Source organism: Triticum aestivum, chromosome 1B, assembly GCF_018294505.1.
Source record: "Triticum aestivum cultivar Chinese Spring chromosome 1B, IWGSC CS RefSeq v2.1, whole genome shotgun sequence".
Taxonomy (NCBI): domain Eukaryota; kingdom Viridiplantae; phylum Streptophyta; class Magnoliopsida; order Poales; family Poaceae; genus Triticum; species Triticum aestivum.
In genome coordinates, this window is record NC_057795.1 from 632,423,947 (window position 1) to 632,451,065 (window position 27,119).

The window sequence follows — 27,119 nt, forward strand, 5'->3', positions numbered from 1 at the left end:
GGCGTGCTACTTGTCGCACCCACCGGAGAGCACCTCAAGTACATAGTCCAGATGCACTTTCCCAAGGAGCAAGCAACGAACAATACTGCAGAGTATGAAGGTTTGCTTGCCGGTCTCAGGATCACGACAAACCTTGGGATCAAGAAGCTCATTGTCAGGGGTGACTCACAGCTTGTCGTCCGCCATGTGAACAAGAAATTATCAAAGTTCGTTGATGGAAGCTTACGTTGATGAAGTGAGAAAGCTAGAAGAACACTTTGACGGCCTACAGATGGAACATGTTACAAGAGTGCAGAATGACATTGCCGATGGCCTGTCAAAGTGTGCCGCCACTTAAGTTACCTGTGGAACCAGGGATCTTTGTGCTCAAGCTGACTCAACCTTCTGTAACGCCAACGACTGGACAGAGCAAGAAGAGGAAGTTGATTTCTGGTGACTATTTTCCGGCATAGCTCCCCGAAACCACCGCCAAGAAGGTCCCCAGGATCGACGCCAAATATGCTGAGGAGCAGTCTGCTCCGGCAAACCTTAGGGTTTGTTCCGTTGAAGCAGACGCTTCCGACAAGTTTTGCTCCGGCAAGCTTGCCGGGGAACATCAAGCTCCAGCTGAGCCGCTGGTTCTCGCCGTAGAAGCGGATGATTCCGCAGCAGCAGATGTGCCTTTAGTCCTTGTTGTCGAGCCGCAAGCTCCAACATGGGCACAGCAGATTGTCCGTTTCCTTCAGACAGGAGAACTTCCCGAAGAGCAAGAAGAAGCGGAAAGAGTAGCCCGGCAGTCAAGTATGTACCAGTTTGTCGACAACACACTGTACAGAAGAAGACTCAACGGCGTGAAATTGAAGTGTATTCACCGGGAAGACGGACAAAAGCTGTTGGCAGAGATACATGGAGGCATATGTGGTCACCACATTGGCGCAAGAGCACTTGCCGGCAAAGCATTCCGGCAAGGTTTCTTTTGGCCGACAGCCCTCTAGGATGCAACTGCACAAGTAACCAAGTGTGAAGCGTGCCAGTTCCATTCCAAGCAGATACACCAGCCAGCTCAAGCTCTCTAGACGATCCCTTTATCCTGGCCATTCTCGGTCTGGGGGCTCGACATCCTCGGCCCCTTTCCCCGAGCTGTCGGGGGCTTTGAGTACTTGTATGTTGCAATCGACAAGTTCACAAAGTGGCCGGAAGTGGGCACAGTTAGCAGTCAAGTTCTTCAGGTCGATTGTTTGCCATTTCGGGATCCCGAACAGGATCATTACCGACAACGGCACACAATTCACGAGTCGCACCTTCATGCAGTACGTCCAAGATCTTGGCGCCAAGGTCTGCTTCACTTCTGTTGCTCATCCGAGAAGCAACGGTCAAGCAGAGAGGGAAAATGCTGAAGTGCTGCGCGGGCTCAAGACCAGAACTTTCGACAGGCTGCACAAGTGCGGAAAGAACTGGATTGAGGAGCTGCCAGTGGTTCTTTGGTCGGTCAGAATGACGCCAAATCGAGCCACCGGCCAGACGCCTTTTGCTCTAGTCTATGGAGCAGAGGCAGTTCTCCCCATGGAACTCGTATACGGGTCACCTCGGGTGCTCGCTTATGATGATCTTGAGCAAGAGCAGCTGTGACAAGACGACGCGCTGCTCCTTGAGGAGGACCGTCTTCATGCTGCTGTACGAGCTGCTCGATACCAGCAAGCTTTGCACCGCAACCATAGCCGCAAAGTTAATGCCAGAAGTCTCGAGGAAGGCGACCTTGTTCTTCGGCGCATTCAGTCCGCCAAGAATTCCAACAAGTTGACGCCGAAGTGGGAAGGCCCTTACCGGGTGAAACGAATCACTAGGCCTGGCGTTGTCCGCCTTGAGACCGAAGATGGCATTCCGGTGAGCAACTCCTGGAACATTGAGCATCTTCGTAAGTTTTACTCGTAAGGCACGGTTGCCGGAACCTGTTCCAGCAACCACCTTTTGTACAAGTCTTGCCGATGTTGCATGTAATCCTTTGTACAAAGCCGGGCGCAGATCCCGTGCATCAGTAAAGCTCATGTGCTCTGCACATCTTGTCAATTTCATGCTTTCTATATTTCTTTGCATGCATGTATCTGACACTTTGTGCAGCACATACCACCGGTAAGCAATAACGAGCCGTAAGGCTTCATATCATTATTTTCTCTGCTTTCTCTTTCTCAAAGGAAGGAAGCTCCCCCGCGCACAAGTTTGCGGGGGGGAAAGGAGATAATGGTGTGGACCAGGCATCGTACGAGGAAGTTTCGCCTTACCGAAAAGCAAACAACAGAAAAGCTAAGTTCCCAAAGTTTGAGCGATCAGTTAAAATTTTTAAGTTATCTTCCTCGAACGACCTTGCTTTGTGTGGAAAACCTGTGCGCGGAGGAACCAACTCGTAGCTAGTCGCGCCCTTACTTTGTTTCGAGTCCGCTCAAAAATTTAAGTGAGCTGCGACTAGTTGCGACAAGGTTTTTTGTCGGCAGCAGCACCGCCAGCAGGCTGCTGACGTTCCGCACTCAGCGCTCGCGGCAAGGGTGCCTGCGCCGGCAAGTTCCCTAAAAGCGTAGGGTAAAAAAATACAAAGGAAGGAATCAAGTAAAGGAAATAACATAGCAATTGATATTCAAAATAGAGTCATATTACAAGATAACTTGTCGCGGCTCTAATAAATTGTTTTCATGACATGACCAGCAGCGACAAGGAAAAGAGAAAATGGGCGGCCTAATCTACGCGATCGCCCTCAACCCTCTTGATCCCGCTCACCTTGTCCACAATGGGTGCGACAAGGGCCTTGAGCGCCTCCAGATCGGCATCAGGTGGCAAGGACCTGAGGACGTTGGTGAGGTTGAGGCCCGGATTGCGAAAGGCCACCTTCACCAGCACCTTCTGGAGAGCCCCTGCGCAGATCTTGCGTGACTCGTCGGCCAGCTGCTTTGGGATCTTCTCCCGGAGTCGCTGGAGGGCCGTCGCCACGCCTTCGAAGAACAGGCTGAGCTTGGCACTGGGTTAGAGGTGCTTGTCGGAGGAGTACCCGAAATCCTCCATCCCCAGCTGCGCCAGCTCCTTGTCGTTGGTCGCGGCAGCATCCACCAGACCTTCGGTCCAATGCTCCACGGTCTCCCTGAAGGTGTCCTGGGCGGCAGCAGCATTCGCCAGCAGCGCCTCGTTGGCCTTGATCTTCTCCGACAAGGCCGCTTCCCGCTCCCTGGCGCCGTCCAGCGTCTGCGTCAACGTGGCCAGCTTCAGCTCGAGATCGGCATTGGAATCCTTGGCGGCGCTGAGCTCCTTGCTCCTCTCAGCGAGAAGACCCTGCAGCTCGCCATGAGCGGCAGCATCCTTCTCGCGCTCACGCTTGAGCGCGGCAAGCTCCTCGCCGCTCGCCCTGAGATCGACTACCAGCTGCGCCACCTTCGTCTCCAGCTCCTTCTTGGCGGCCTCGGCAGCTGCGGCGGCATCCTTTGCCTCCTTGAGAGCCCCACCAATTGCTTGCTCGTGCACGACAAGCTCCTCCTCGTGGCTGTCAAGATTAACCTTGCGCTGCGCCAACTCTCCTTCCTGCGCAAAGAGGCTTTCGGCGACAAGCCGTTGCTTCTCTTCAGCTTCAGCCTTCTCGAGGAGGAAAGCTTTCCTCTCCTCGAGAAGTAGCTCCCGCTCCTCCGCCAAGGACCGAAGAGTTTCCTGCCTGAGGCCCCAGAGCTCCTCCGCGCGCTTCTCAATATCAACTCCCGCCTTCGCGACAAGTGCCTCGCGGGACACCAGCTTGGCTTGTCGGGCGCGGTAAAGTGACAGCAGCTTCCGCAGCAGCCGTTCCTCTTCAGGCTCGTCGCTGCTGCTTAGCGCGTCAACCAGCTTTAGCCCAGCGGAGGCGAGCACTTCTCCGTCAAGCGTTTCTGCTTCGACCGGTGCCCTAAAGCTTGAGGCCCAGGGGAGCTTGATGAAGATGCCATCGCCGGACTTCAGATAGGCGCCGAGCTGGGGCTCTTCGGAGCCTGGTGCTGCAGCGGCGGCGGAGGGGTCGGCGGTCGGCGTAGCGCCTGGCGCTCCTGCGGCCTCGGGGCCGTCAGTACGATCACCGGATCCCTCGCCAGCTTCTGCGGTGGCAGCCTTGGCGGCCTCTTTGCCGGCAGGATCATCAGCACCGGCCTCTCCTTTGGTGGTGCCGGTGTCGTCAACGCTGCTGCGCGCGTTCTCCTCCCCGGTGACCTCGGTTTCCATTGGCTCCGTGGCGGATGGATCTAGCGAACGGGAAAAGGGAGAGAATTCATGCAATCATTCAAAAAAGAAAATCGGAAGAAGAAGTCCGCAGTTGTGATCTCAACCACCGGAGGGTCGCTCGTGCTGTCCCTTGCCGGAGAACCATTCCTTGCCGGAGAGCTCCTCCTTGCCGGAGAACGCTCCCTTGCCGGGGAATCCTCCCTTGGCAGTGTAGTAGAAGCAGATGGCATTTTGGGAACGGCCTCCAGGCCCTCCTGGTGAGGCTGCTCTGCTCCTGCACAAACAAGCAATCAGATGTCAGCAAAAAAAAAGAAGCACCCATGCGCACCCGAAAGCAGGAAATAAATAATACACTTACGCTGGGGGCTGCGCTGGGGGCTGCTTGGAGGAAGGGTTGCCGGGTCTGGCAAGGTGGTCTCGGACATGTCCCCTGCCGTCACAGCGGGATCGTCCTCGATGACAATCACCGAGGCATTGGCTCTCTTCGCCGCTCTTTGGGCCAGCGTCCTGAAAAAGAATAGGTTCAGAGTAAAAGCAAGTCAGATACAAGACAAAGCGACGAGATTGAAGAGTTGCAAGAACAGTGAAGAGTCTTACTCTTCTTCTTCCTCGTCGGAGCTGAGCGCGGAGAGGTCGAAGTCCGGCTCGCCTCCGGCGCGACGAGGCGGAGGAGTTGGTCCCTTGCCCGCTTTGCAGGGGCAGTAGCGGCGGACCGGGAAGACCTCGCCTCAGTTGCCGCGGCGGCGTGAGGTGCTCCCGCGGCAACACTACTTGCCGTGGTAGAGCGTGTCGCACGGCTCGGCAGCTGTTGGCTCGTCTGCCGCTCCGCTACGTCCCGGGCCTTGCGGAGACGCCTTCTTGGTGGAGCTGGGGGCTCTACTTGCGACGAGCTGCCTGAAGGCTCGAGCCCGACAAGCTCTCCCTCGCCGGGCTCGCTCGGCTCCTCCTCTTCGGGCCCGACAAGCTCTTCCTCGCCGGCAAATTCTTCGCGCTCGGCAAGACTTGCCGCCTCTCCTGCCTCTGCCTCCTCCATGGTGAATCCGAACTCACCCGCGGCAACAGCTGCTGCCACCTCTTCCAGCCTGGTGGCGATGCACTGCATATCATTATCGGTGGTGTCGCGGGTGAGGCTCTTCTGTTCATCGGGGCGGATCGGCACTTCCTCCAGGCCGTCAAAGAAATCCCGCACGACGTCGTCGACAGGCTCTTGCCAGGTCGGGACGATTCCGTGCGAGTCGCACAAAGGCATCATTGCGCGCATGCGGTTGAGCGAAGAGTTGTTGCACAGTGGAACCACACCCCTCGGCAACACGTATGGATGTTGAGGATCGCGCTTGAACAGCTCCAGAAGCATCGCATCCAGCTCCAGGACGGTGAAGTTGAAATTGAGGCCCGGGCGCAGCCTCATGATATCCGCCGAGTTCTAGAACTCCCAGACAGGTCTCCCCCTCTCCTGCAAGGGGGCGATGCGGTGGCGGAGAAAGTCTGCGCCAACGGCGCCTACAGTGAGCCCGGCAAGTCTGAGACGAAGGATCCGGGTGATGGCAATACTCAGCCTGTCGTCTTCCGGGGCCACGTTGCTCCAATCATTGCCGCATACTATTGGGGCTTGGCGCAGGGCAGTAAACGGCTGCGGGTTCTCCTCGACGATCCAGCACCACTCTGCTCTCCATTCCTCCCACTTGCTGCGGAGCTCTACCTGGCGCGCCAAAGATATTGAGGATCCCCTACCTGGCGCGCCAAAGATATCTGGGAAACTGATCCACGAACACCTATGGGACCGGCGGACCGAGCCCCTTTCGGTTCGGCGGGAGGCGGAGATCGCACGAAGAGCAGATCGAGGCGAAGCACACGAGCAGTTTACCCAGCTTCGGAGCTCTCCGGAGAGATAATACTCCTACTGCTGCTTGTCTGATTGTATTGAGTTCTTGCTCGGGAGCGCTGAGTGCTACAGTACACTCTAGCCGCTAACGAGACCGAGCGTGAATGTTTTCTGGCTTCGAACCTTCCGTACCCTCCTCTACGTTGCGCATGGGCCTCCTTTTATATCCTCAAGGGGTCACCGACAGGTGGCAACGTAGACAAGGGTAAAAATGGAAAAGGACTTGCGGTTGGTACAGCAACTTGTACAGTGTTTCCTACCTAACCCCGACGGCAGGGGACAAAGGCATTAAATGCCCGTCTATGTCGCCCAGAACAGTGCAGAAAGGGACCGTCAGGGGCGCCACCGCTCGCGACGATGGCGATCTTGTCAGCGCCGCTTGCCACCGCGCGCTGCTGGCTGCACAGCCTCTCGCCACGCGCGCCTGGAAAGGCCCTTAGGGCGACACGTTGGTGGATGCGCTGGAGCGTAGGTGCAGGGTGGTAGCGTGCCGCGGCAAGTGCCTTGCCGCGGTCGTTGTATTGTCGCGTCCGGAGGCTTGTTGCTCCCCGGGCCTTACCGGGACGCGTGGCGCGTCGCGGCAAACTCCTTGAGATGCCTTGGTGGGCCTTCCCGGCAAGCTCCTCCTGCCGGGGCCTTGTCTCCTTGGCTTGGATACTTTGCTCTTATGCCTTGGTTGGCCTTCCCGGCAAGCTCCTCTTGCTGGGGCCTTGTCTTCTTGGCTCCACAGGAACCACGGAGGACCTTGGCGGTCACCCGGCAAGCCTTGCCGCCGGTGGCTGCAACTGCCCGTGCACAAGTTCGGGATACTAAGGTACCCCTACTCTAGTACACCGACAATAACCTTTGTCGAGAAGCTCTTGTACTTGACGCATAATCTCCTTCATATCCTGTGGATTGGTACGGTATGGCGCACGGTTTGGCAGGGAAGCACTGGGAATTTAGTCAATCTGATGCTCAATCCCTCGAATAGGCGGTAATCCCGGTGGCACGTCTTGTGGAAAGACGTCAGCGAATTCCTGCAAAATGTTAGTGACAGCAGGAGGCAAAGAGGAAGGCACGTCCTCAAATGAAAATAATGCCTCTTTGCACACAAAAGCATAGCAAATAGATTTGCTGAAATCTAGCGCATCAATATCAGATTTAGTGGCAAGTAAACATGCACTTTTCAATTTAATTTCAGATGCAACACTAGATGGTTTACTTCTTCATTTGTTGCTCAAATTCTTTTGCCACAATCTGATTTTCACTCTTATTTTTCTCTCGTTTTGCTTTATTAGCTCTATTAATATCATCTTTCAAAATGGAATCAGGAGTCATAGCAAGCAAAGTAATATATTTATCCTTATGAACAAGAGTATAATGATTGTTTCTACCATGGTGTAAAGAATTTTTATCAAATTGCCATGGTCTACCAAGTAATAAGGAACATGCTTGCATAGGTACCACATCACAATCAACATAATCAACATATGTAGAGATACTAAAATGCACACGAATAGTACGTGTTACCTTAACCTTGCCACTGTTGTTGAACCATTGGATGTAGTAAGGATGTGGATGTGGTCTTGTGGTGAGAGAAAGCTTCTCCACCATCTCCATGCTAGCCAAGTTGTTGCAGCTCCCTCCGTCTATGATGACGCGCTCAGAACGTTCCTTCACAACTCCCTTTGTATGGAACAAATCATGCCTCTGATTTTTCTCAGCTTGTGTGACCTGCACACTCAAAACACATTGAGCAACTAAACATTCATACCCGTCAGCATCGTCAGGAGCCATGTATTGCGTCTCATGACCAGAATCATCTCCACCGTGTTCTTCACGTGTAATAAGAGCCAAAGTCTCCTCATCATAGTCACTAGCGGACTCATACCCACTATCCTCAATAGCAATCATCACATGCTGAGATTTGCATTCTCGTGCATAATGACCTCTTCCCTTACAACGACGACAAATAATATCACTTGTGTGCCCTGTTGATGCCATGGAAGAAGAAGAGCTCTGTGCAGCCCCGACAGGTGCGCTCTTGGTAGATAATGGTGGTTGTGCCTGCTTTATTGTATCATGGATGGAGATGGCACCTAATGGAGGTGCTGGTGCAGTTGAAGTAGAAGATGCACGTGGTGTCCATGATGAAGGTCTACCTGCAGAAAAGTTAGTGCGCGCCAATGCTTGTCGATCCTGCACTTCACGTTCATCTTTACAAGCAAGATGAAATAAACGAGTGATATTAGTATACTCTAGAATGGTCTGAATCTCTATATTTAATCCACCCATAAAACATGCAAGCATAGCTTCATTCTCCTCAACAATACCACATCTAATCATGTCAGTTTGTAATTCCTGATAATATTCTTCTACAGAATTTTTTCCTTGTCTTAAACGCTGCAATTTTTGAAGCAATTCACGTTGATAATATGGTGGAACCCAACAAGTACGCATAGCAGTTTTCAAAGCAGCCCAAGTAGTTGGAATAAGATATAATCTACAATGTTCAGACCACCATACACATGCAAAACTAGTGAAAGCACAAACAGCAGCAGCAACCCGTCTCTCCTCGGGATATTGCAAACATGTAAAACGTTGTTTAGTTTCTAACTCCCAAGTAAGATATATATCAGGAACATATCTACCCTCAAATGGTGGAATATTCAATTTCAATTTAGGAACATGGACATGATCTCGTACCTGCGTTGGTGGTGCATGCCACCATTGCGAATAAATACCTGAGTCGACCTACTGGTGGTGGTGCTGGTGGCTGCACGTAGTTCTGATTTTGATCAACCTCATCCTCATAATCTCCAGCATAATCATCCTCTGCATCAGCAGCAGGAGCCACAGAAGTATCAACAGCAGCACCAACAGTTTGGCCAGGATGAAGAAGTACACGGCTTGCTCGGTGGAGGGCTGTTTCGCAACGTGGAGGTAGTTGTTGTTATTTTTGTTGTAGAGGTGCGGCAGGTGCAGCCGATGGTGGAAGACGCGCAAGCAGTTCATTAAATCTGTTATCGAGCTTTGTTTCGAACGTCTTCTCAAAGCCAGTGATCTTCTCCATGGTGTCTTCAAAATTGTTCAGCACATCTTGCACCTGTTTAGTCATCATTTGCTGAAACTTATCATGTAGCTCCTTGTTCGTTAAGTTCTCCCAGTCAATCTCATCAGCTTGTGATCCTGGTATGGTTAGCAGCAATAGAAACACACAAGAATATGATCCTACAGACTACGAACAAGTGGTGGTGGTGGGTGTCACAAATCCGTCAAGCAAAACTCAAATTCTTACCAGTTCTTACCCAGCAGCAGGCGGTGATCGACAACCGTTGTAGTCAAAACTCTCAATGCTTGGATAGAGCGATTTCTAGGGAGAGTCAAACGTACGACCTAGATGTATGTGGAGCTGGGAAGGCTTATAATATGGTAGCAAAAAGGGTCAGCAATAATCAATTCAGAGATGCAAAGTTGAATAAACGCTCAACGACGGTACTGTGCTGGTCCTAGGCTAGACCGTGCTAGAGACACGAGCCTAGAACACTAACGAAATCATGGCGCTGCACGTAAACAAGGGAAAAGCACAATCTGGAATTTTATTTTTTTCGCTCTTTTTTTTGCGCTGCTCTTTTTTTTGCGAAAAATCACTATAATGACGAGTGTCTCAAAACTCTTCCCAGGTCAAACTGACAGGATGGGCATGAAATTTTTTTGACCAGTTTTTTTTTCGACTGCCCGGACCCAAAAATTGGAAACGGGTCAAAAAAAACTTTCTATAACGGCGACTGTCTCAATACGCTTAGAAACACCTAAAAATAGGATAGCCAGAAATTTTTTTGTCAAGTGCGTTTTTGGAAAATTATGGGCCTAAACGGAGGGTGGTTTCCGGACTCTTTTTTTTCCGAAACCTACTCAAGCAAGGAAACACCAATCGGAAAATAGATGGATCTCGAAAACAAACCTAATATGCAAGGAACTCGGATTGGTGGTGGATATATGGTGGTGGTATATGGCAGCGGTGGTGGTAGCGGTGGTAGTATATGGATATGAATCGGTGGTGGTGTATGGATACGGATTCGGAGCGGTGGTGGTAGGTGGCAGGGGCGATGATGATGGTGCGGTGGCGGCATGACAACTTATGACCAGAACTCGAAACTCTAAAAGACTAGACGCTAAGACCAGCAACTAGACACGACGATGCAACCGCAAATTCAATAAAGCAAAACCCTAAAAAGATTATGCAAAGGCTCAGATTGGTTCGGATATGATGAACTAACCCTAATTTATTTGTAGCTTTTTTGTGGACTGTAGGTATGAAGAACATACTCGATCTAAACTATGAAAAACTGTAAAATCTCACCGAGCAGCCTGGAAATCTGATACCACTTGATAGAGGCAAAGGTGTCCCGTCTTTTGATGAGATGATGGATATCGCTTTGGTGGAAGTCGACTTTGACGATCCGACTACGAACGTGCGAGGACGTCGCGCCTTAGCAATCGCTAAACCAACTCTGGGAGGTTATTGACCACGCCGGAGCACGATCAACCTGACCATGAGGGTCTGTTTCCTGCGAGCAAACGAAGAACAAGCAAGAAACTGAGATTGCAATCTGGATATTGTGAATATAAGATGAAAGCTTTATTGATCAAGGTGGGGTTCTGTGACGCCTTTGTCTGGTCGTTGAACACAAACGAAGTACGCGAAGTTGCAGCAATGGCGAACTTTTAATCTAAACAAAACCCAAAGTCTAAACGGTGCCCTAAGGGCTGTATATATGGAGGAAGAGAGGGGGAATTTCGTGGCCCTTGGTGGAGGGGTCTGAAATCAACCCTATCTCTTGTTTCCCCACACATACAGACTCTAAAAATAGCCTATACTTATGTATTTCGAAATTACATGGGCCTGGCCCAATAAAAAGGTGCCGCAGCACCTATAATAGCCTCTGGACGAAATTTATGAAGTGGCATCTTGTATATTTCGTCCAAGGCTTCATGCACTTGTTATGGTGGCTTCAAAAACCTGAAATCATCACTTGTAACTCCGTTCTTGTTCCCCTTGCGCATGCTATCATCTCCATGCTTGTTCTTGCGCCAATGTTCATCCTTCTCCAAGCTAGGCCCTTCATTTGTAAGCAAAACAAATGTATCCAATTTAGGCAGCATTATATTCTCATGAACATTAGAATCATTACCAAGAAACGAAAGTACCTGGTAATTTAGTTGGCGTGCGCGAGCTCTAGTAATTGGTCCAGTATGTATAGCAGTAGGGGCTGTGGGTGTAACAATGGTATTGATGTCCTCATCAATTTTTCGTGTCCATTTTGAGAGAAGGCGCACTCGAATAATAGCCAACAAAGGCAATTTGAAACAAATAGCTGCCACTGTAACATCTCAAATGTTTTGTATAATTTAAATTATGTGTGTTCTGTTAACCATTCACGTGACACCACGCCTCACTCTTTTAATGGATTGGAGGTGTCGTGCAGACAGGTGCTTGAGTGCTTGACTAAACGGAAGGCGTGCGAGCGGTACTCCAATGCGGAGGCTCAACGGGAAGCATGCGAGCTGTACGCCGCGCAGGCTCCCCGGGAACCGAGTCCTTTGACTTCCTTGGCCGCCTGCCTTGCTCGCATCCTCTCCGTTAATGGCACCCAAGCCGCAGTTTAATTCGGTTTTTAAATATAAAACACTCATCGCAAATTTTTTAGTTAGAACACCTGTATGCAAACCGACAACTTTCCTAGGAAGCCAAGGGAAAATGTGTCGAGCAGGATTTGTGCAGCTCTTGATTGCAAACGTTTTAGATAGAACACCCGTATGCAAAATGAGAGCTATGGTCTTCCCCCTTAAGTCGAGGGAAAATCCACAGCGCGGGATTTGTGCATCCCTTCAACGCAAACGGTTGTTTTGCATGACCCGTGTGCAACCACGTACAAACAATTTGGTAAAATTTCCATCTATCATATTGGGTATGTTGCCATTTGTTAAACTAGAAAGATTTACATTTGTTGATCTAGTAACCTTGCCATTTGTCAATCCTTGTAACACTGTGATTTGTCAAAATATGCAGCTACAAATCACTAGCACTATCTAATTTTTGCAACTAAAATTCAGTAATTAAGCATAGATTTCATTCATAGATTAGGCAGTCGTTCTTAATTTATACAAACAGTTCAACTCGACAGCTGAACCGACCAAACTTCTCCCCAATTGTTGCCAACCATGTACTGAAATAGCTAGTTCAACTATATATACTAGCTAATTTTAAGTACGTTGTATAGTTCGACCACACATCTATAGTTGTACTTAACAAAATAGCCCCTAAATACTACTACTACCACGGAGGGGCTTTGTGCTACTTCCGGCAGCCTCTCCTCGGCCGAGCGCGCTCAGTAAGAGGCAGAGGAGGAGGAGGAGCCTACCGACGAGCTGGACAAATGCAATACGGTGCCTACCGCCGTTGCACGTTCAGCGACACTCGCCAGCTTGAACGCCCACTGCCACTCCAGACGATCCCTCTCGAAGCGGTCAGACTACTCATGGATCTCCTGATTCCTCGCCTCTACATTAGCGTGTGCTGCCGCCATGGCTGCGGTAAGGCTCTTTGCGTGCTCGACGATGTGCTCCTCCTCCTCCCGTAGGAACTCGATGTAGCGCGCAAGGTCACTGACGCACGTGCGGGCCTCCACCTCCGCCTCCCGCCTTCGGGGTGCAGCGACGGAGCAGGTGATAATCCCGGCGGTCGACGGTGGGCTGGCGGCCATGGCGGCCGACGATGGGGTGGTGGCTACGACCACCACCTCCCGCCTTCGGGCCGCGGTGGCGGAGCGGGTGATGGCCATGGTGGCCGGTAGTGGGGTGGCGGCCATGATGGCCACACCCGCCTTCGGCCGCGACGGCGGAGCGAGAGATGGCCCTGGATTTCGATGTCGGTGTGGCGGCAACAGCGGCTGGCAACAGCTGCCGACAGGCAGCTGCGGCGGAGCGTGTGGTGGGTGTTCCGCGCATACCTAACAGGGACGCCATGCGCACTACACTACGCCGGGGACTGCGCCGTCGCCGCGGTGTAGCCTCCTAGCTGGAGCTGTCCTCTAATGACGGCAAAGTGGCTGAGCGACGATGATGGACCGGTGCCATTGGCGATTGTGGGAGAAGCAGACGAGATAAGCTACAGGGAGGGAGGGGGAAATGCGATGCATGACTCGCCGGCCGTGAGGGTTTTTATAGCAGGTCGGTAAGGAATGGGATTTTGGGGGATTTCACCAAGTCAGGTGATACGTCTCCAACGTATCTATAATTTTTGATTGCTCCATGCTACTTTATCTATTGTTTTGGACTAAAATGGGCTTTATTTTCCACTTTTATATTATTTTTGGGACTAACCTATTAACCGGAGGTCCAGCCCAGAATTGCTGTTTTTTGCCTATTTTAGTGTTTCGAAGAAACGGAATATCAAACGGAGTCCAAACGGAATGAAACCTTCAAAAACGTGATCTTCTCACCAAACATGATCCAGGAGACTTGGACCCTACTCCAAGAAGTGCCAGAGGCGGTCACGAGGGTGGGGGGCACGCCCTCCCCCCTGGGCGCGCCCCCTGCCTCGTGGGCCCCCCTGACGCTCCACCGACGTACTCCTTCCTCCTATATATACCTACATACCCCCAACAGATCGAGGACAGAGCCAAAAACCTAATTCCACCACCGCAACTTTCTGTATCCGCGAGATCCCATCTTGGGGCCTGTTCCGGAGCTCCGCCGGAGGGGGCATCTACCACGGAGGGCTTCTACATCATCACCATAGCCCCTCCGATGAAGTGTGAGTAGTTTACTTCAGACCTTTGGGTCCATAGTTAGTAGCTAGATGGCCTTTTCTCTCTTTTTTGATCTCAATACAAAGTTCTCCCCCTCTCTCGTGGAGATCTATTCGATGTAATCTTCTTTTTGCGGTGTGTTTGTTGAGACCGATGAATTGTGGGTTTATGATCCAGCTTATCTATGGAAAATATTCGAGTCTTCTCTGAATTCTTTTATGTATGATTAAGTTATCTTTGCAAGTCTCTTCGAATTATCCGTTTGGTTTGGCCAACTAGATTGGTAGTTCTTGCAATGGGAGAAGTGCTTAGCATTGGGTTCAATCTTGCGGTGACCTTACCCAGTAAGAGAAAGGGTTGCAAGGCATGTATTGTATTGTTGCCATCGAGGATAACAAGATGGGGTATTTATCATATTGCATGAATTTATTCCTCTACATCATGTCATCTTACTTAAGGAGTTACTCTGTTTTTAACTTAATACTCTAGATGCATGCTGGATAGCGGTCGATGAGTGGAGTAATAGTAGTAGATGCAGAATCGTTTCGGTCTACTTGTCACGAACGTGATGCCTATATACATGATCATTGCTTGGATAACCTCATAACTATGCTCAATTCTGTCAATTGCTCAACAGTAATTTCCTCACCCACCATAGAATACTTATGCTATTGAGAGACGCCACTAGTGAAACCTATGGCCCCCGGGTCTATTCTCATCATATCAATCTCCATCACTTTATTTACTTGCTTTTGCTTTTACTTTTTACTTTGCATCTTTATACCAAAAATACCTAAAATATTATCTCTATCAGATCTCACCCTCGTAAGTGACCGTGAAGGGATTGACAACCCCTAAGCGTTGGTTGCGAGTAGCTATCGTTTTGTGCAGGTACGAGGGACTTGCGCGTGGTCTCCTACTGGATTGATACCTTGGTTCTCAAAAACTGAGAGAAATACTTACGCTATTGTGCTGCATCATCCTCTCCTCTTCGGGGAAATCCAACGCAAGCTCGAGACGTAGTAAGAAGAATTTCTTGCGCCGTTGCCGGGGAGTTCGCGCAAAAGTCAACATACCAAGTACCCATCACAATCCCTATCTCTCGCATTACATTATTTTCCTCTCGTTTTCCTCTCCCCCACTTCACCTTTTCCGTTTTATTCGCCCTCTCTTTCCCAATCTCCTCCTCTTTTTCTCTTTGCCTTTTGTTTGCTCGTGTGTCAGTTTGCTTGTTTTTCGTAATGGCCTTACCTAAATCTGGTGATCTTCACCATAAAAGGCTAGAGGAGATCGAAAACAATGTCAGGAAGTTTATGGTTTTGCAATTTGAGCATAATAATTTCTTTAGAAACGAGCTTAAGGAACAAAAGAGTTTTATGAGTTATATGAATAAAGAACTCGATGATATGTCCAAAGAATTTGATGGTATAAGAGCCCAAATCGCTCGTCTTGAAAAGATGACCGCTGAAATTTTGGATATGCAAGCCACCTTAGTCAATAAGATGGCCGCTAAACCGGATTTCTATGAAAATCAAGATGAAGATCTAAAAGTTATTGATATGTCCCCTATTAAATGTTTGTTTTGCAATATGAATCTTGATAAAACTGAATATGATCTTCCTTTACCTAGAAGGCGTTCTAAGAATTCGGAGTTTCTAGATCTTGATGATGAAATTGGTGAAAGTGGGATTGAAATAAATAAAAACCGTGATGTTGCTAAACCCACTATTTTGGATCTCAAGGAATTTAATTATGAAAATTTCTCTTTGATTGGTTGTATTTCCTTGTTGCAATCTGTGCTAGATTCTCCGCATGCTCATAGTCAAAATAAGGCCTTTACCGAACATATCGTTGATGCTTTGATGCAATCTTATGAAGAAAAGCTTGAGTTGAAAATTTCTATCCCTAGGAAACTCCATGATGAGTGGGAACCTACTATTAAAATTTAAATTTAAATTTTTGAGTTTTATGCTTTGTGTGATTTGGGTGCTAGTGTCTCTACTATTCCCAAAATTTTGTGTGATTTGCTAGATTTCCGTGATTTTGATGATTGCTCTCTAAACTTGCATCTTGCGGATTCCACTATTAAAAAGCCTATGGGAAGAATTAATGATGTTCTTATTGTTGTAAATAGGAATTATGTGCCCATAGATTTTATCATTCTTGATATAGATTGCAATCCTTCATGTCCTATTATTCTTGGTAGACCTTTCCTTAGAACGATTGGTGCAATTATTGATATGAAGGAAGGAAATATTAGATTCCAATTCCCTTTAAAGAAAGGCATGGAACAATTTCCTAGAAATAGAATAAAATTACCATATGAATCTATCATGAGAGCCACTTATGGATTGCCTACCAAAGATGGCAATACCTAGATCTATCCTTGTTTTTATGCCTAGCTAGGGGCGTTAAACGATAGCGCTTGTTGGGAGGCAACCCAATTTTATTTTGTGTTTTTTGTTTTTGGTTCTGTTTAGGAATAAATAATCCATCTAGCCTCTGTTTAGATGTGGTTTTATCTTTTAATTAGTGTTTGTGCCAAGTTGGACCTATTGGATCTTCTTGGATGATAGTTATTTGATCTTGCTGTAATTTCCAGAATCTTTGAGCTCAGTGCCCGAATTGTTAAAAATCACCAGAATGTTATAAATTATTGATTCCAATTTCTTCTGATCAATAATCAAAGTTTCCAGGTCGTCTAATTTTGGTAGAATTTTTTGGATTTCAAAGTTTGCGTTAGTTACAGATTACTACATACTGTTCTGTTTTTGACAGATTCTGTTTTGCGTGTGTTGTTTGCTTATTTTGATGAATCTATGGTTAGTAAAATAGTTTACAATCCATAGAAAAGTTGGAATACAGTAGGTTTATCACAAATATAAATAAAGAATGAGTTCATTACAGTACCTTAAAGTAGTCTTTTGTTTTCTTTCTCTAACGGAGCTCACGAGATTTCTATTGAGTTTTGTCTTGTGAAGTTTTCATGTTTTGGGTGAATTCTTTTGATGGATTATGGAACAAGGAGTGGAAAGAGCCTAAACTTGGGGATTCCCATGGCACCCCCAAGATAATCCATGGACACCAAAAAGTCAAAGCTTGGGGATTCCCCGGAAGGCATCCCCTCTTTCGTCCATTTCCATCGGTAATTTACTTGGAGCTATATTTGTATCCACCAACATGATATGTGTTTTTCTTGGAGCGTCTTGTATTATTTGAGTCTTTGCTTGTTAGTTTACCACAATCATCCTTGATGTACACACCTTTTGATAGATCCATATATGATTCGGAATTTGATAGAATACTCTATGTGCTTCACTTATATCTTTTGAGCTTGATAGTTGCTCATAGTGCTTCACTTATATCCTTTTGAGTGTGATAATTTTTGCTCTAGTGCTTCACTTAGATCTTTTAGAGCACAGTGGTGGATTAGTTTTAAAGAAACTTGATCTCTCATGCTTCACTTAGATTACTTTGAGAGTCGTTAATAGCATGGTAATTTGCTTAATGATAATATACTTGGTATTCAAGATATGTAAAACTTTCTTTTGAGTGCGTTGAATACTAAGATAAGTTTGATGCTTGATAATTATTTTGAGATATGGAGGTAATAATATCAAAGTCATTCTAGTTGAGTAGTTGTGAATTTGAGAAATACTTGTGTTGATGTTATTAAATCCCATAGCATGCACGTATGGTTAAAGTTGTGTAACAAATTTGAAGCATGAAGTGTACCTGGCTTGTGCATCCTTATGAGTGGCGGTCGGGGACGAGCGATGGTCTTTTCCTACCAATCTCTCCCCCTAGGAGCATGCGCGTAGTACTTGATTTTTGATGACTTCTAAATTTTTGCAATAAGTATATGAGTTCTTTTGACTAATGTTGAGTCCATGGATTATACGTACTTTTACCTTTCCGCCATTGCTAGCCTCTTCGGTACCGTGCATGGCCTTTTTCTCACATTGAGAGTTGGCACAAACTTCGCCGGTGCATCCAAACTCCGTGATACGATACGCTCTATTACACATAAACCTCCCTATATCTTCATCAAAACAGCCACCATACCTACCTATTATGGCATTTCCATAGCCATTCCGAGATATATTGCCATGCAACTTTCCACTGTTCCGTTCATCATTATTATGACATACATTACTTTTGTCATATTGCCATTACATGATCATGTAGTTGACATCGTATTTGTGGCAAAGCCACCATGCATTATTTTTCATACATGTCACTCTTGATTCATTGCACCATCCCGATACACCGCCAGAGGCATTCATATAGAGTCATACCTTGTTCTAGTTCCGAGTTGTAATCCTCACGTTGTAATCAATAGAAGTGTGATGATCATCATTATTAGAGCATTGCCCACATAAGAAAAAGAGAAAGGCCAAAAAAAGGCCCCAAAAAAAGAAAAGAAAAGGGCAATGCTACTATCTCTTTTTCCACACTCGTTCTTCAAAGTAGCACCATGTTCTTCATGTAGTGAGTCTCATATTTTGTGCTTCAAAGTAGCACCTCGTTCTTCATGTAGTGAATCTCATATATTGTGCTTCAAAGTAGCATCATGTTTTTCATATAGTGAGTCTCATAAGTTGTCTTTGTCATACTACACTAGTGGAAAACAGGGCTTTCGTCCAAGCCAGTTTAGCCCATTAGTCCCGGTTCAATCCAGAACCAGGACCAATGGAGCTATTTGCCCCGGTTCGTGAGCCAAGGGGGCCGGCCGGGCCACGTGGGCCATTGGTCCCGGTTCGTCCGGACCTTTTGGTCCCGGTTGGTGGGACGAACCGGGACCAATGGTCCTGGCTCCTGGCCCACCACTATTGGTCCCGGTTGGTGGCATGAACCGGGACCAAAAGGGTTACCTTTAGTCCCGGTTCATGCCACCAACCGTGACCAATGGTGCTGCCTATATATAGCCCCTCGCGCAAGAGCAGAGCACACTGCTCTGTTTTTTCTGGCCGAGGGGGAGAGGGCTTGGTGGTGCTCTAGCTCACCTCCTATGCACACAAGGTGTTCGATGGAATGCCCGAGCCACACTACTTAAGGTTTCTCCTCTCCAAGCTCGACCACCAAGCTCCATTTTCCTCAAAATTTATCTAGGTTTAGCGGTCCGTCACGCCCCGTCCCCGTCTTCACCGCCTCGATCACCCGCGCCGATCTCATCGCCGGCACCACCGTGGTGAGCCTCTTGTTCTTATCTTCTTTCTGAAAGGAAAAATATTATTACTTGTTTGTTTAGATAGATACTTGTATTATTTTCTTACTTTTATTATTGCATCTTATATAGTGCGCCGATGGTTTTGGTATCCGCCCCCGTCGGCCCTCGTCCTGTCTATGATTCGGATGTGGTATATATTATCTTTTCATAACTATTGGTTCATTTATTGTTTATGAAAATTATGCCGACCAACGTGACATAGATTTTATTTATCTAGGAGTTTGTTGAACCGGAAATTCCAACCGACCCTATTGTCGAGAGGTTAAATTTAGTTGAAGAAGAAAACAATTTCTTGAAGGAAAAAATAAAAAAACTTAAGGAGGAGAAGATGATATTGGAGTTGCATGTTGCGGATGCCGTCGATAATCACAAGATCAAGATGGATGCAATGCGCTTGAAGATGAGAAAGATTAGAAAATATGCCATTCATACCGAGGCTTGGTATCATTATGCCGTTGGATCAGTTGTTACCTTGGTTGCGATTATGATCGCATTTGTTTTCGCATTGAAATGTTTTACATAGTTTCAATGTATGGTTTAATTAATTTAGATGCTCTGCAGAGCTTTATGTTGTTAGATGAGAACTATGTATCTACTTTGGTTTTTATGTGATGATGAACTTCTATTAATTTGGTCACTTAATTATCTATTCATGATGTTCTGTAATGATTTTTGACACACTTAATTATATATAATGCACGCAGATGAACCGGCAATGGATGTACGGTGACAGACACACCTCCGAGTACATTAAGGGCGTGCATGATTTTCTCGAAGTGGCTGAGGCAAACAAGCAGAATGGTTTTATGTGTTGTCCATGCCCTATATGTGGGAATACGAAGTCTTACTCTGACCGGAAAATCCTTCACACCCACCTGCTTTACAAGGGTTTCATGCCACACTATAATGTTTGGACGAGGCACGGAGAAATAGGGGTTATGATGGAAGACGGCAAGGAAGAAGAGTACGATGACAACTATGTGCTCCCTGAATACGGTGATGCTACTGAACATCAAGATGCACCAGACGATGTGCACGATGGTGCTGCAACGGGCGAAGCTGCTGAAGATCAAGAGGAACCAGACGATGTGCCCGATGATGATGATCTCCGTCGGGTCATTGTCGATGCAAGGACACAATGCAAAAGTCAAAAGGAGAAGCTGAAGTTCGATCGCATTTTAGAGGATCACAAAAAGGGGTTGTACCCCAATTGCGAAGATGGCAACACAAAGCTCGGTACCGTACTCGAATTGCTGCAGTGGAAGGCAGAGAATGCTGTGCCTGATAAAGGATTTGAGAAGCTACTAAAAATAATGAAGAAGAAGCTTCCAAAGGATAACGAATTGCCCGACAGTACATACGTAGCAAAGAAGGTTGTATGCCCTCTAGGATTGGAGGTTGAGAAGATACATGCATGCCCTAATGACTGCATCCTCTACCGCGGTGCCTACAAGGATCTGAACGCATGCCCGGTATGCGGTGCATTGCGGTATAAGATCAGACGAGATGACCCTGGTGATGTTGACGGCGAGCCTCCCAGGAAGAGGGTTCCTGCGAAGGTGATGTGGTATGCTCCTATAATACCAGGGTTGAAACGTCTGTTCAGAAACGGAGAGCATGCCAAGTTGATGCGATGGCACAGTGAGGACCGTAAGAAAGACGGGAAGTTGAGAGCACCCGCTGATGGGTCGAAGTGGAGAAAAATTGAGAGAAAGTACTGGGATGAGTTTGCAAAGGACCCAAGGAACGTATGGTTTGCTTTAAGCGCGGATGGCATTAATCCTTTCGGGGAGCAGAGCAGCAATCACAGCACCTGGCCCGTGACTCTATGTATGTATAACCTTCCTCCTTGGATGTGCATGAAGCGGAACTTCATTATGATGCCAGTTCTCATCCAAGGCCCTAAGCAACCCGGCAACGACATTGATGTGTACCTAAGGCCATTAGTTGAAGAACTTTTACAGCCGTGGAATGGAAACGGTGTACGTACGTGGGATGAGCACAAACAGGAGGAATTTAACCTAAAGGCGTTGATGTTCGTGACCATCAACGATTGGCCCGCTCTCAGTAACCTTTCAGGACAGACAAACAAGGGATACCATGCATGCACGCACTGTTTACTTGACACCGATAGTATATACCTGGCAAGCTGTAGGAAGAATGTGTACCTGGGCCATCGTCGATTTCTTCCGACCAACCATCAATGTCGAAAGAAAGGCAAGCATTTCAAAGGCGAGGCAGATCACTGGAAGAAGCCCGCCATGCGTACCGGTGATCAAGTACTTGCTATGGTCAATGATTTACACGTAATCTTTGGAAAGGGTCCCGGCGGACTAGCTGTTCTAAATGACGCTGAGAATCACGCACCCATGTGGAAGAAGAAATCTATATTTTGGGACCTACCCTACTGGAAAGACCTCGAGGTCCGCTCTTCGATCGACATGATGCACGTGACGAAGAACCTTTGCGTGAACCTGCTAGGCTTCTTGAGCGTGTATGGGAAGACAAAAGATACAATTGAGGCACGAGAGGACCTGCAACGCTTGCACGAAAAAGAGGGCATGCCTCCGAAGCAGTATGAAGGTCCTGCCAGCAACGCTCTTACGAAAGAAGAGAAAGAAATATTCTTTCAATGCCTGCTCAGTATGAAGGTCCCGACTGGCTTCTCGTCGAATATAAAGGGAATAATAAATATGCCAGAGAAAAAGTTCCAGAACCTAAAGTCTCATGACTGCCACGTGATTATGACGCAACTGCTTCCGGTTGCATTGAGGGGGCTTCTACCGGAAAACGTCCGACTAGCCATTGTGAAGCTATGTGCATTCCTCAATGCAATATCTCAGAAGGTGATCGATCCAGAAATCGTACCAATGCTAAGGAGTGATGTGGCGCAATGTCTTGTCAGTTTCGAGCTGGTGTTCCCACCATCCTTCTTCAATATCATGACGCACGTCCTAGTTCATCTAGTCGACGAGATTGTCATTCTGGGGCCCGTATTTCTACACAATATGTACCCCTTTGAGAGGTTCATGGGAGTCCTAAAGAAATATGTTCGTAACCGCGCTAGGCCAGAAGGAAGCATCTCCATGGGCCATCAAACAGAGGATGTCATCGGGTTTTGTGTTGACTTCATTCCTGGCCTTAAGAAGATAGGTCTCCCTAAATCGCGGTATGAGGGGAGACTGACTGGAAAAGGCACACTTGGAAGGGACTCAATAATATGCAGGGACGGATATTCTTGGTCTCAAGCACACTACACAGTTCTACAGAACTCTACCTTGGTGACCCCGTATGTCGATGAACACAAGAACAGTCTGCGCTCCAAACACCCGGAGTAGTGCGATGACTGGATTACATGTGAACACATCAGGACTTTCAGCAGTTGGTTGGAAACACGTCTCAGAGGTGATAGCACTGTTTGTGATGAGCTGTACTTGTTGTCCAGGGGACCATCTTCGACTGTAATGATTTGGAAAGGATACGAGATAAATGGGAATACATTTTACACGATTGACCAAGATGAAAAGAGCACCAACCAAAACAGCGGTGTCTGCTTTGATGCAGCAACCGACAATGGAAATGACACATATTATGGTTACATAGCAGACGTATGGGAACTTGACTACGGAGTAGATTTTAAGGTCCCTTTGTTTAAGTGCAAGTGGGTCAATCTGTCAGGAGGCGGGGTACAGGTAGACCCACAGTACGGAATGACCACAGTGGATCTGAAAAATCTTGGGTACACTGACGAACCTTTCGTCCTAGCCAATGATGTGGCACAGGTTATCTATGTGAAGGACATGTCTACCAGACCGAGGAAAAGAAAAGATAAGGAAGCGAATACATCATACAATGAGCCAAAGCGCCACATAGTTCTTTCAGGAAAAAGGGACATCCTGGGAGTGGAGGGCAAGACAGACATGTCTGAAGAGTATGAAAAGTTTCATGAAATTCCCCCCTTCGAAGTCAAGGCTGACCCAAGCATCCTGATAAACGATGAAGATTATCCATGGTTACGGCGCAATAAGCAAACGACACAAGCGAAGAAAAAGTGAAGACTTTCTCCCGCAACTATTATGATGATAACATGCCAACTTTGTAACAGACGAGTATGATACCATTGTCCGTTTTGTACATGCACATGCTATGCCAACTTTTTCAGAGTTCATTTGAAAACTATGAATTTTAAAACATCGCCAACCGAAGGGCGCTCACACAGGTTTATAAATAAAGCAACAAAGAAAACAAAAAAAGAGTTTCCAAATTTGAAAACTAATGGCACTAACAGAAAGTTTATAATTTTTCTAAAACTAAAAGCAAAAAGAATTAAAAAATAAAGCAAAAAACAACAAAAAATAAATAATGCAGAAAACAGAACAAAAAACTGAAAAAAATAAATATAGCAACAATAAGTATTTTGTTGTAAGTAGAAACAAAATAAAATAAATAAAGAAACAAAGGAAACAAAAAAAGAGTTTTCAGATTTGAAAACTAATGGCACTAACAGAAAGTTTATAATTTTTCTAAAACTAAAAGCAAAAAGATTAAAAAATAAAGCAAAAAACAACAAAAACTAAATAATGCAGAAAACAGAACAAAAAACTGAAAAAAAAATAAAAATAGCAACAATAAGTATTTTGTTGTAAGTAGAAACAAAATAAAATAAATAAAGCAACAAAGAAAACAAAAAAAGAGTTTTCAGATTTGAAAACTAATGGCACTAACAGAAAGTTTATAATTTTTCTAAAACTAAAAGCAAAAGAATTAAAAAATAAAGCAAAAGACCAAAAGAAAAATAAACCAAAACCAAAATAAACTAAATAAAGCAACAAATAAAACAAAACAAAAAAGGCCACCTAAGGGGTCAAGGGTCGAAGGTTTCAGGGTCGAGGGTTCCTATAGTGTCAAAGTATTGAAGAAATCCAATAGCTTGTGGGCGTCGATGCCCACGTCGATGCCCACGTCACTTGTGGGACATAGATGTACTGTTCAACGCCGACCCCCTCCCGATAGCTTCAACACGTGGGGGGGGTCGATATTACCCCCTCCTAGCTTGAAGCGTTCTCGAGGCCACCCCCTAACCCTTGAAGCGTTGTCGAGGCCACCCCAAACCCTAGAGAAGCAGCGTCGAGGCCACTAATATGATTCCTTATTGTGATTAGCTAGCTAGTTCTACGTTTGCCACTAATATATCCATATCTGTCATGTTTGAATAATAATTGCCATGTTGTAAATATTTGTAGAAACTATGGACACCCCCCGAGACGAAGCACAAGAAGCGTTGTTGAGGGACATAATCGCAGAAGGAAGTGATGCCCTCTCCTCGATGTTTCTCAACGACAACGATGGTCTGGAAGGAGAGGGTGATGAAGCACCTGGCCCTCTCCTCATTGATTTACATGGCTCCGATGACCCAATGTCGGTGCAAGAAGGAGAGGGTGAAGAAGTAGACCGTGAGGACGGCTCCAGTGATCACCAAACCGAGTCCGGCCAGGTATATATATTAGTTAAGCCTGTGCTGACTAGCTAATTGATGCATTCATTGTTTTGGTATGTACACATATTAATTAACTCTCGTCTTTGTTCTTTTTTCTAGCCCTCCAGATCGAGCACAACTTCGGTAAAGAGACGAGGCCCGAAGAAAAAGTTGAGCTCGGATGAAAAGTTTGAGATCATACAAATCGTGCGCGACGGCCAACCGATTGAACCCTACCGGACAAAGAAGGCATTTGTTGCTCAGTGTGGGGTTCTGGTTAGGGACAAGATCCCGATCAGCATCCAGCAATGGTATAAGCCTAAGAACGAAGACCCTGAGGTGTCTTATGTCAATGAGATGCAGAAAGAGAATCTTTGGACTGAGCTGAAGTCAAATTTCACCCTACCGCCGGAGGATGATCCGGAGAAGCCAGTTATAGAGCCATTAATCAAGTCTTTTGCTCTGAGGAAGATGGCAGACCTATTCAGGAATTGGAAGAAAGACCTCAATAGGTATGTCGAAAAAAATGAGACACCAGAATTCATTGGCAAATATGAGAAGATCAGAGATGACTGGCCCGCATTTGTGGCCCACAAGACATCGGAAAAGAGTAAAAAAATGTCGGCGACAAACAAGAGAAATGCTGAGAAGAAGAAGCTTCACCATCGCACGGGGTCAGGTGGCTACCTCGTAGCCCAGCCTAAGTGGGCCAAGGCTGAGAATGATCTGCTTGATAAAGGGATCGAACCAGAGACAATGAACTGGCCAGAACGTTGCCGAACTTGGTTCTTTGGGGCCGGCGGATCCTTGGACCCTATAACAGGGAAGTGCATTTGGACGGAGGAACAATTGGACATACCAGTCAAGAAGCTTCAGCATTATATCGAAGCAGCGCAACAAGGGACGTTCGTTCCAGACAGGGAGAAGGACGAGCTCACAATGGCCCTCGGCAATCCTGAGCACCCTGGACGGACACAAGGCACGCCAGGCTCCGTTTCATGGAAGGCTGGATTTCCGGACGCAGGGGGTTACAAAACCCACGAGAGGAGGAAGAAACTGGAGCAGAGCCAACTGCAGTCGCTGCACGAAAGGGTAATGGGGCTAGAGGAACGAGAAGCAGATCGCAGCAAACGACCTGCCGAAGCTTCCCCCGAAGCTACCCCGCCATCTCAGCAGAAAAGCAGCGTAGCTTCCACCGAGCTGCTTCAGCCAGAGCATGCCTTGACGGCTCCTGCCAGCTATCCCGTGGATGCTATCACGGATGCTGAAAATTGCCACCTTATGGCGCAATGGAGCAATTTGAAGGTCAAGGCGGCTGTTGGCTCTGTTTATCCTACTAAACCCGACTCAACTTTTCACTGCCAGCCGATTCCAGAAGGATATGCTAATGTGATGGTCGATGAAATAACGGAGGGATTTGAGGACCTCCGGCTTGACCACCCTACCGGTGAAGGGGAGTATCGGCTGGGTTCTGCTCTGAAGACTCCATGCCTATGGCGGAAGGATCTCATCAACCTTCCGAACTGGACGCCTCCGCCTCCTCCTCCTCCTCCGGCGAGTCAGGGCACTCCGCCTCCTCCACCGGCGAGTGACGATCAGGGAACTCGGCCCGCTCCTTCTCCGGCGCGTGGCGGCACTCCGCCTCCTTCTCCGCCTGCGCCGGCGCGCCCGAGCAGCCAACCTCCTCCTTCTCCGCCTCGTCAGCAAGGGCGGAAGAGACCCGTCGCCGCTCCGGCTTCTACGGCGCGTCACAGTCCTTCTCCTCCACCTCGTAAGCAAGGAAAGAAGACATCCGCTCCGTCTACTCTGTCGGCGTCTAGCAGTACAGCCAAAGGCGGGAGGAGATACAGATTCGGTCCTTCTCTGAAGACTCCAGAGAAGTTACCGTACGAGAGGAGCGAGGAGGAAAACGCGAAGATCGCGCTGACCGAAGTGGATGACTGGTTTCAAGGGTTGAAAGCAAAGAGACATCCACCTCCGGAGGAGAAGGTAGATCCGGTGAAAGGGAAGCGCACTCTGGCTGCCCTGACAAAACCACCCAAGTCTCCGCCGAAAGGCAACTATGAGCGCATTATTGGAAAGGCATTTGCCGAAGCAGAGAGGTCGGGAAGTACTAAAAGTGATCAAAGGATGAAAGAACGACGAGCTGGGAAACAAATTGCCCAGCTCGGCGAACAAGCGAAGCAATCGTGCCCCCCGCTCAAGGTGCCTGCTAGCGACATCGTCGATCCGAGGATGGTGCCCGGTTATGGCAATCCTGCAAATTACTTGCCCGGCGATGTACATTATGATATCTTGGAGGTGCAGATACAAAGATACGAGTACGGGAAGCCTCTCGTCAAAGATGAAAGTTCTCTATCAACGATGATGCGAAGATTGCATGATTGGTACATGAAAACATGCAAAGAGTCTGAGGGGAGGAATACTTTGTATATGAGAGTTAAAAAGGAGAATGGCCTCCTTGGAATTGAACTGTTGCCTATTCCATTTGAGGAGTTCTATCAGTTTTTCAATCAATTGGCCATCGATAAAGCA